The sequence below is a fragment of the Anarrhichthys ocellatus genome, unplaced genomic scaffold, assembly GCF_004355925.1.
Source record: "Anarrhichthys ocellatus isolate YVR2014 unplaced genomic scaffold, GSC_Weel_1.0 scaffold3, whole genome shotgun sequence".
Classification (NCBI taxonomy): domain Eukaryota; kingdom Metazoa; phylum Chordata; class Actinopteri; order Perciformes; family Anarhichadidae; genus Anarrhichthys; species Anarrhichthys ocellatus.
Window position 1 is genome coordinate 5212286 of NW_022280033.1, and position 10242 is coordinate 5222527.

Here is a 10242-nt window from a genome sequence, read left to right on the forward strand (position 1 = left end):
TGTGTGTGTGTGTGTGTGTGTGTGTGTGTGTGTGTGTGTGTGTGTGTTTTTTCCTCCTAAAACATAACTCTTACTTTGAGATCGATGGGAAAGAATTGGCATGCCTGAATGCACCTTTTTAAGCTAAAAGACATGAAATCAGATTTTTTGCTGAAAAGATGCCTTTATTAAAAAAAAGAACATTTCTGACGCTATGGAAGTATTTGATACTGTAGAGCATTAGGAAATAGTTGTTAAACTCTTGCATAAATTCATGGAATTTATTGAATTTATCAAAAAATGATGTCTTATTATATTTTGATCATGTGATTGGAAAATTTTTGTATGTGAATGTTGTGTTTGGGTTGGGGGCAACGTCAGTTTATTTCCTTTTTTTTGTTTAAACCGCTGTATCTCTAATTTTTTATTTTATTAGAATTTCAAAGTAATGGTCAAGCGTTTATACAATCCAAAAACATTTGACACAGATACTGAAAGGTGAACGCTCCACATTTCCCCTCACTCAGTGTGTTTATATATGTGTGTGTGTGTGTGTGTGTGTGTGTGCGCGTGTGTGTGCGTGTGCGTGCGTGTGCGTGTGTGCACGCCCCCATTGATGTGCATGTGGTGGGGGGGGTGGTTGTATGTGTTGCCCTGTCATCTGGTGGCACCTACAGGCGTTTGCCAAGGCAACAGTGTGGGTGCCATTGCGGCAGTTTGCACTGCATCGTCTCATTTTCTTCTTGAAACGTTATTTCTTCACTGGCAGCGTCTCTCTGCATATGGGCTCACTCCATCCTGCTGTTGTTTTCATCATTACTGCTGTTTCTTTTTTGTTCTGTTCCTCTGGTTGTACTTGACCGCCTTAAACTGCTGTAGTCCGGGCTGTTATATTTAATTTAATTTTTAAAGTGTGAGCGTGGGGTGGAGTCGTGGGAGCGATGTCAACCGCTCAAGACGCTGTGAAGTAACCACCCTGACGAAACATCTCCATCTTTTGCTGTGCTTACTTGAAAACAAAAGGGGGGGGGGGGGGGGGGGGACGCCAGGTATAAAAATGAAATGTTCAAATGTCATAGACAGTTTATGGAAAGACGGATGGGACAGACCGAGTCTGTTTTGAAAAAGGACAATCACTGTCTGGGGGAAAAAAACATGCAGATTTTGATTCAGATATATTTGCTCCCTCTTGAGATTAACATTTTTATTTGCTTTTATTTTATGTTCTTTTTTCAGATTTAGTCATTTTTAGCTTTGACAATCATAGTTGGGTTGATTATTTTATTTTTTTTCTCAAGGGGAGTAAATTCTAATTGTGTTTAGTTTTGTAATTTTTTGGTGTGCTGTTGTTGACATTTTTAAATTGTGTGCAAACTGCAATAAATTATAAGAATCTTGAAATTCAACCTTTGTGTGAAGCTGTTTTTTCTTCTCGTCTTTATATCATGACTCGTCTTTATATCATAATGTGTCATTTTACCAACAATATCTCCGCCTCACCGTTTCTTTACTGAAATATCGGGACAGAAATGTTGGCCTCATTTTCAGCTCCAATGCTGCACATGTACACAGAGTTACAGGTTGCAGAAGGGCCAGAGCAGGAGGTTTTCACATTCTGATCCTCAGTGACTTGCGATGTGGGTGGAAGTTGTGTTTGTGTGTGTGTGAGCGTGATGGCCTGAACACATCGTGTGCGTGTGCTTTCGGGTTCCTGCACAACTCCTGATCTCCTTATCTGCTGCACCGGTGGAGGCTGCACTTGAGAAGAAAATGTGCAGCAGCTTGTTGAGATACAACACACACACACGGACACACAAAATCAGCCTCATTCCAAAGCTCCTCAAGTACGGTTTTCCAGTAAGGAAATCAGCTTTAGCTAATGTATTGCTGCTCAGTAAAACTGCTCTTATAGATGCTTAAAAAGTCCGTACACAGAGGCCAAGGAGCAGCGTTCATTAGGCCCCAGATGGTCTCCCCAGTAAGCCCCCGACGCACACTCCCGCGATAAGCTCAACCTAATCTTCATTACATTGTCTGATGAATGCCTAATATTGGTTTAGGAAACTTAGAAGTTTTAAAAAAAGATTTAGTGTCCATTTCGAGGAGCTCAATCATTAACGAGTGACATACTCGTGTGTTTTTAAAGTGGACAGGATTTATGTCGCACTCGAAGGCGAGCAATTATTTGAAATATATTTATCTTGTGTTTTTCAGTTTTGGGAGATGTTTCCTTTTAAAATTTAAATTTCAGTTAAAATGTGCAAACTTCAAAAAGTCTTTTTTTTTAGATGCTTGCTCTCAGCAATGCTTTCAGTCGTGCTTTCAGGCAGCCAGCAGACGTTATGACGACTGCTGTAGAAAAGACAGCAGCCTTATCCTTTGGTTACGTGCTGCTTGGTGATCATTAATTGCAATCTGCAGCGTTGTAAGTGAACATCTGCTTATAGACAACTGCTCGCTCGCTCTCGCTGCGAGGTGGCCGTGCGAGGTTTTGCTGTGAATGTAGGTCATTAATTTGTTTCTGTCCTTTGTTTACTTAAGGAAGGGGGACAAAGGGGCAGCTGCAGAACCATTTGGCTGTGCCCAAGGCAGGCCAGCTCAACATGTTGGGAGGCTGAGACCAGCTTGGGCTCCTGTCTGGGGGCCCGGGCCCCTGCACTCTGCTGCTTCGCGTGAGGGAGCGGCCTCTGCCAAGCTGCCACGGAGGGCTCTCGTAGCTACCAGGAGATGGAGGAAGTGTGTGTGTGTGTGGGGGGGGGAGATAAAGAGATGGACTCAAAGCGTCCTGATGTTTGGCTGTTGTGCCACATTTTCAAACCAGTTCCCAGCTTGTGTCTCTAAACTGACATCTGAAGGTTTGGCTGAGACAACAATCTCCATAACTTTGTTGCAACTTCCAAAAACCAGCTCAAGACAGCTGTTTCCATACACACATGTGTTTATCTATTCTTGTGCGTGATGTGTAAAAAAAAAAAATAGTCAAGGATCACTGTTTTTATGTTAAAAAATAATTTTCTTTTCAATATGAATTTTCTTGTGCATACAAGAATGTGTAGCTAATCAAAAGGTACAGTAAAGAAGAAAGCTCGGTCACAGAGACCACAACAAACAGGATTCCGTACTTTAGCCTTGAGGAGACGAACGCTCCACAAAGCAACGCTAGCTGCGTTCATTCAGAGCTCGCACCGCGCTGACTGGGAGAAAAGCCTTCTGTATCCTTTTCATGTCTGAGACTTGTTGATTCTCCGTGAAAAAAGGAAACACTCCCAGGCCAGGTCTAGCCATGGAAGAATTGACGGAGAGAGAAAGAGGAAAGCAGGGACAAGTGTGTGTGTGTGTGTGTGTGTGTGTGTGTGTGTGTGTGTGAGTGAGTGATCGAGGATTGTCTGCATATTTAAAAGAACCCCTTTGTCAGGCACTCAGCACAGCAGGACAGAAGGCAAGCAACAAGCGGCCCGCCTGCAAGCAGACAATACAGTGGCACTACACTGGCTGGGGAGGGGAGGGGAGGGGGGGGGAGGTAGAGGGGGGATATTTTTTTTGGGAAAATCGTGGGGCACAGTGTCCCAGCAAGCCATCCATCCGTCCAGCCATCCAGCCACCCACTGCACCCTCCTCCCCCTCCTGAAAACAAAAGGCGACGCAACTCGAACTTGAATATCTGTGTGTCTCTGTGAGAGGGAGGGGGGGGGGGGGGGCAAAACCTACTTCCCCATACCCCCCCCTCCCCCTTCTTTAACCCCCTTACACACACACACACAAACACACAAACATATATATCAACACACACTCATAAGAAAAACTCCAATAAGAGTGTCATTCAGCAACCCACACACTTGCAAGAGTGCACACGGATAGAGAACACTACCGGTTTATGTGACACACATACACAAATGCACACACATACACACATGCACACACACACGCGCACACGAACACAAAGGCCTCCAGCTGGTCTGTCTTTAGCGCTGGGCAACGATGGGATTAAACAGTACTTGTCCTTTGTTTGATTCTTGTATGGAAGGAGAGCCGCCATGAACTCTCAACATAAGAGAGAGAAACGTAGAGAAAGAACAGACAACGGGAGGAGGAGACATAAATCTCTCCACCTAAAGGATTCACTTGAAGACGATGCGATAAACAGACAAATTAATTGGATTTAAGGTTAAAGAAACAATGACGCCCCGCGGAAAGAAATGAAACCTCTTTTCATCCGATCCTCTCCCAGCTGTGTGTGTGTTGGCCAGATAAGGGGCATTACCAGGGCGTGTTCGGGGTGTTGTTGGAAACTGCTGGCACCGGGACACATGTGCACGACTCAGCACTTTATCATCGCCATGGTGACCTGACAGGGTAACGCAGGGAGGGGTCGTTTAATGTCACCAACTCAGCTGTCTGCTGTGTGGATATTAACGGCGTTACTGTGTGTGTGTGTGTGTGTGTGTGTGTGAGATGTGAGATGTGTATGCCGGACATCTGCTGCATCTGCCTGCTGAGTTGTACACATGTATAAGCACACACACATACACACACACGTACACAAACACAAGTAAGTATAAACAGACACAGACACACACGTCAAGCGAGCAGCAGTCAGCCAGCTGTGGTGTTGTGGAAGAGTCAAGTTCATTCTCCCTGTTGTTTCTTTCCTCCTGATGAAACAGTGGAGACCTGAAGAAACACACGCACACACACACACACACTCACACAAATCAGCAAAAATAAGGAGCAGTATGTTTCTTACATCCCTTTGTTATTTTATAATAACCTTTAACTTTGTAGAAGTTTAAGATTGGAGTCTTCCTGACCCATTTAGAGAAGTTTCTGAGCATCGTGTAACTTGGAAACAGCTATCATCTCAACTCAACAGCTAAACAGAGACTTGTGAATGAGTTGATTCTGTCACAAACAAAATGTAAATTGCATGTCACACCACTGAAGCACGGCTGAGGATAAAAACAATCATGTGCACTATTGTTTGCATACTTTTGTATGAATAAACAGTAGTTTGTATCTTTTCGGACACACTGAACTGTAAAGACCGCGTCACTTCCTGAAGAGTCTCCTTGCCGGTTGGAGACGAGTGATTTGTGAGCTTTACAAAAAATAAATTGCAAATTGCAAATATTTTACACTTATGCTTACATTGAACACATTGCATTGTGGGATGTTTATGCCGACATGGTGTCCTGTGTTTGCTTACTGTAATATTTCACCGGTAACAGTGTGCTATTCACGTACTATTGGATTCTTTCTCCGGTTTCGGACACACTAGAATATCTCACATACTGTACAAAATAGCATGTTTATGGGGCGATGGGCCACCAGTGGATGAATGGGTATGAATGTTCGCTCGTCCTGATGGGCAGGTGGCACCTTGCATGGCAGCCCCCACCATCAGTGTATGAATGGGTGAATAACGTGTGGCGTTAAAGCGCAAGTACAAGTTCTTTTACCGTTTAGTTAGTACGGAATTACGGACGCAACCAAAGACTAACGAGACAAGTTTAACAAGTTTACTCTTTTGACTATCAAGATCACTTAACGTGTTATCCAGTCAAACCAAACTTGATAAAAGTTTAAAGCCCAATATTAACATACAAAAGAGCACACGACTGTTGCAGCTTTACTTCAAAGTGACGTGCATGTATGAAGACTTTGGTCCCTCGGGTCATCTTGATTCCACTGACTTGCAATTTTGCAAAGATTTCCACCGCAGGACAACTTTGTTCGACTCTGAGATTCTGAAAGCATGAGTTTCACTCTGCATATTAAACTATTATCTTACCCCGCCAACGCAGAAAAAGATTGCAAGAGCACAACGTAAATTTATGCAAACAATATGTCGAAACATGTCCGTTGCGCCATCTATTTGTCTATTTATCATATGTCGACATTTTCTTGACACAAGGAAAGACATCGAAAAACACTCCTGACAGCAGAGAGAGCGTGCATGTGAGGAGTTCTCTGGCGCACATGCATGTATGCGTGCAGTTCTGGTGTGTATTGTGTGTGTTTGTGTGTGTTCTCTCACCCTGTGTTGCCAACCTCTCCGCTCCCTCCCAGCTCTGGCCAGGCACGACCCATCTGTCACATTCCTCCTTCATCCCTTCTTCCATCCCTCCTCCCCCCCCCATCCGCCGCATCCATCCCTCCCTCTGCGTACCCATCCTTCTTTTCCATCCCTCCTGTTTCTCTCTCCGCCTCCATTGCCCTCACCCTGTTCCTTCCTTTTCCGTCCTGCAAAACGCCAAACTCCTCGTCTCTGTTCTCCACCTCTTTTTTACTCTCAAGAAGTTCCCTTCCTCATCCTCCTTTCACTGCTTTCCTTTCGCCTCTCTCTCTCTTTGTTTTTATTGTCTGTGTCAGCTTTTGTGGGCCTCTAGACGGCCAGGTTTAAAGTGATGAGAACGACAACATGTGGCCTCTCCAGCTTGTGTAATAATAACAATTGTCATCATCAAAAGATAACACAATCAAGCCCAAGAGCTTTTTTCCATTGTAGGCCCAGCTACTTGAGGCCAACGTGGGACCCTGCAGGCCCATGTAGAGCCCTACGGCCCAGTGTTACTGCTCCATGCTGAAACAAACTGCTCCAATCTGGGCTAGAGAGACAGGGGTCCTGCCTAGGGAACTGGCACTGTCTCTGCGTATGTGTGTGTGTGTGTGTGTGTGTGGGTGTGGGTGTGTGTGTGTGTGTGCGTAGTGTAGCATCAGGGGTGTAGCCCGGGGTGTACTGGCATGGCTGTGCATTGGATTATTGAAGGCAGCTTGGGACCATCTGTATGGTGGTGGGGAAGAAGTGGAGAAGGAGGAGAGGAGACTCAAAGAGCGACAAAAAGATGTCAGAGGAGACGCCGTCTTTCTTTTTGCATCTTTAAATTGTTTTTCCTGACTTTGCTTCGGTGCAAACGCATTCAACAGAACTGGATGGATACACTGTATGCTGTCAGGTCTGCTCCTTTGATGGAGGACAGTGGTACCCAAATAAGGGGTCAGGGATCCCTCAATGTGGACAGGGACAAGAAAAAGGGAACATGATATGGAAACAGAACCTAATTAAACTATAGATATATTTTCTGACATTTTTCTTTGACGCCATCGTGGCTCACGGGACGGTCATGTCAGTCGCCCGGTTGGTCCACAACTTTGGTCCAAACTGAAATATCTCAACTAGCTAATGGGCTGCCATTCAAATTTGGTGCAGAAATGAATCATAATCGGAGTATAAATCCTACTGAATCTGCTGATCCCGACTTTTCCTCTAGTGTCACCAGCAGCACAACATTTTAACCTATCCGATGACGCATCTCAACATTTACCGGATGGATTGCACAGACGTTCACGGTTCTATAAATAATGATCAAATGCACCGTTAAATTTGGTTCGGACTTTAATGTCACTCACAGGATCAATTGTAATCACTTTGGTGATCCCTTAACTTTTCATCTTGAGCTCTCGTCTAGTCAAAATTTGCTCAATAAAGTCATTAACATCAGCCTCAGCTGTACTTTTAGTTTAGAGCAAATTTGCAAATGTTACCATGCTAAACATGGTTATACCAGCTAAACGTTTGCATGCTAGCATTGCCATTGCATGCTAAAAAATGATTACAATAAGCAATGTGAGATCGGAAAATCAGTATTTGGGGAAAGCGCCCACAACTCATTGACATACAGTATATGCATCACATGAGGGAGGGTTGCAAGTAGAGGTTGCATCATTTTAAGGGGTCATTAGGCCAAACGTTTGGGCGCCAGTGTAGCATCTACTTCAAAAGTTCCTGAGCTTCAGCAGTTACACCAAAGAGTCTAAACTGTGTCACACACACAACTATGGGCTGGAGCACACTAATCAGTGACACAGTCAGTAAACATGATTAGATGTCATACATGCAAGTCTGTGGTGAAAATTCTCACACAGGAAGGTCAGAGGTCAGGGTCGGCTACAAAACAGCCTGTCAGAATTCAGTGGGTTTTTTTGTCTCGAGGGATGAACTGATGTGTTTTTTTCTCTCCGTGGTACCAACATATCTCAACTAATTTGTTCTAGACGGGTAATACAATTATATTCAGTGTTGTTCAACAGCCATGACTTCTTAGACCATACGAATCCCATCAATATTAGTGGCACATACGTACATATTGAATCGTTGTGTTGCGAACTGTCACAATGGTGTATGTATGTGGGAGTCTCTGAGGTAACCCAAGGAATCATCTTGGTGACCTATTTTCTTTCCTCTGACGTCAAAGCAATTATACTGAATCAGGACATGGGCTGGTGAAAGAAACACGCAGCGTTCACTCCACTTACACACAGTCCCGACTTCTCCTGTGCGGAGCTCGGAGCATCTCCCAGCAGTCTTTTTCACGGGGTCAACACACACACACAGACAAAGCATTCACACTCACACCTGTGATCTACAGTTCATCTAACCTGCATGATGTCTTTGGACTGCAGGGAGGAAACCAGAGCACGACGAGAAAAAGGCAAACCCGATCAAGAATGCAATGTTCAAACTTCTTCTCTCCTCATATCAATTCTCATTACCTCCACTCAGGTTAATTACCAGTATACCAGTGCTCTCTTTTCCCCAAATTTATAATCCGTGTTTGTAACTGCATGGAATTTATTTTCATGTGAAGTAACAGGAGGCCAGAGAAAGACTGGGTCGACGGCCCACTGTGATGTAATGACTTAAGATGGAGATATATTTTCTTTTTAATTATGAGTTTGCGTTGTGTCGTGTCACGTTTATCTCTTAGGACTTACAAAGCCACCGCTCTAAACTGCACGATACATGAGGCAGCATCATGCGCACACAATGTATCTCTGATAATCCAGATTTTCCATATTGCAGTTTCACTATTTTGTTGTGTTCTGGGATGCACATCATCTATTGCATGTCTGTCCTGGGAGAGGGATTCCTCCTGTTTCTTCCATCTTTACCCCGTTCAAAAGGGGTAAAAATGAACCCCTGAACAATGGTCTAATGATCCAAGGACAGAGGGCGTTGTATGATGTACGGCTTGTAAAGCCCCTTCAGGCAATTCATTTGGGCTATTTATATTAAATTGACTTGTCTTAACACTGAAACAGAGAAACTGTGTTTATAGTGGATTGCTCACGTCATGGGTAGACACCAGATCCCTTAATAAGGTCAGTATCAGCGCCAACGATCCTGTAGGCTATATTATCGGATCGATGCATCTTCAGAGTGCTTTGAGTGGGCAGAACACCAGCATGTTGTTCAAAAGGCTTTTACTGTAAATCAAAAAATGAAAGCACTGTTGATGCTTCGGAAAGTTTTTAAGTCATATAAAACTGAAAATTACCTGAAAGTTTGAGCTTCTGCACCTCATGCACAGGAAGCACATTGGATGAATAAAGGTGCAGATCACCATTAAGAAACTCAACAGCTGTGTGTCTCTGTGTGTGTGTGTGTGTGTGTATGACATGTATGATTGTGCATATACTGTAGTAGGTCCTCCAGAAGGTCTTCTCAAAAAGGCAGACAGGCTGGGAAGCAGCTGTGGTTGTAACTCTCTTTCTCACACACGCACACGCACGCACACACACACAAACCCAGGAACCCACACGTGCACGCTCACTGTCTCCCTCTCACACACACGCACACACAAAACTCAAGCTGTTGTTGCTTAACGACTGGGCTGCTCCAAAGCACATCTGCACTGTGCATTATCATTAGCTCTCTCCCACATCCACAGGATCGCTGACAAAGTGAACAATACCGACAATCACCCCCATCAGCTGCGGCCATATGGGCGCCATCCATAGCCGTACCCCCCCCACCCCCCTCTGGCTGGGTGGGTGGAGGGGGTGAGGGGTAGAGTTGGTGGTGTTGGGGTGGAGGTGTGGGGGGAAGCATAGCAGCAATTGTGCCAGCATCTGTTTGGCACTCACTTGCTCACTCGGTCATTTTTGAAGAAGAGTCGGCCGAGCTGGCGATGAAGAAAGTTTCTTTTTTTGCTGCTATCACAACAATCCTGATGTGTGTGTGTGTTGTCTTTTTTTTCTTCTAATTATCTCCCTTTGCCCACCCATCTTATTAGTTACTCCTCCTTTGCCGCCTCCCTCTCTCTACCTCCCTCGCTCTGCTCCTCTCTCTCACCCTCCCGTTTCCCTCCCCTGGACAGTTAAATGTATTGCCAGGTACGCTCCTGTCGGCTGCATCTTGTAATTGCCACCGCCTTAATCCTCCGTCCTAATGGGCTGGGAGGAGGAGGAGGAGCACGGGAGGGA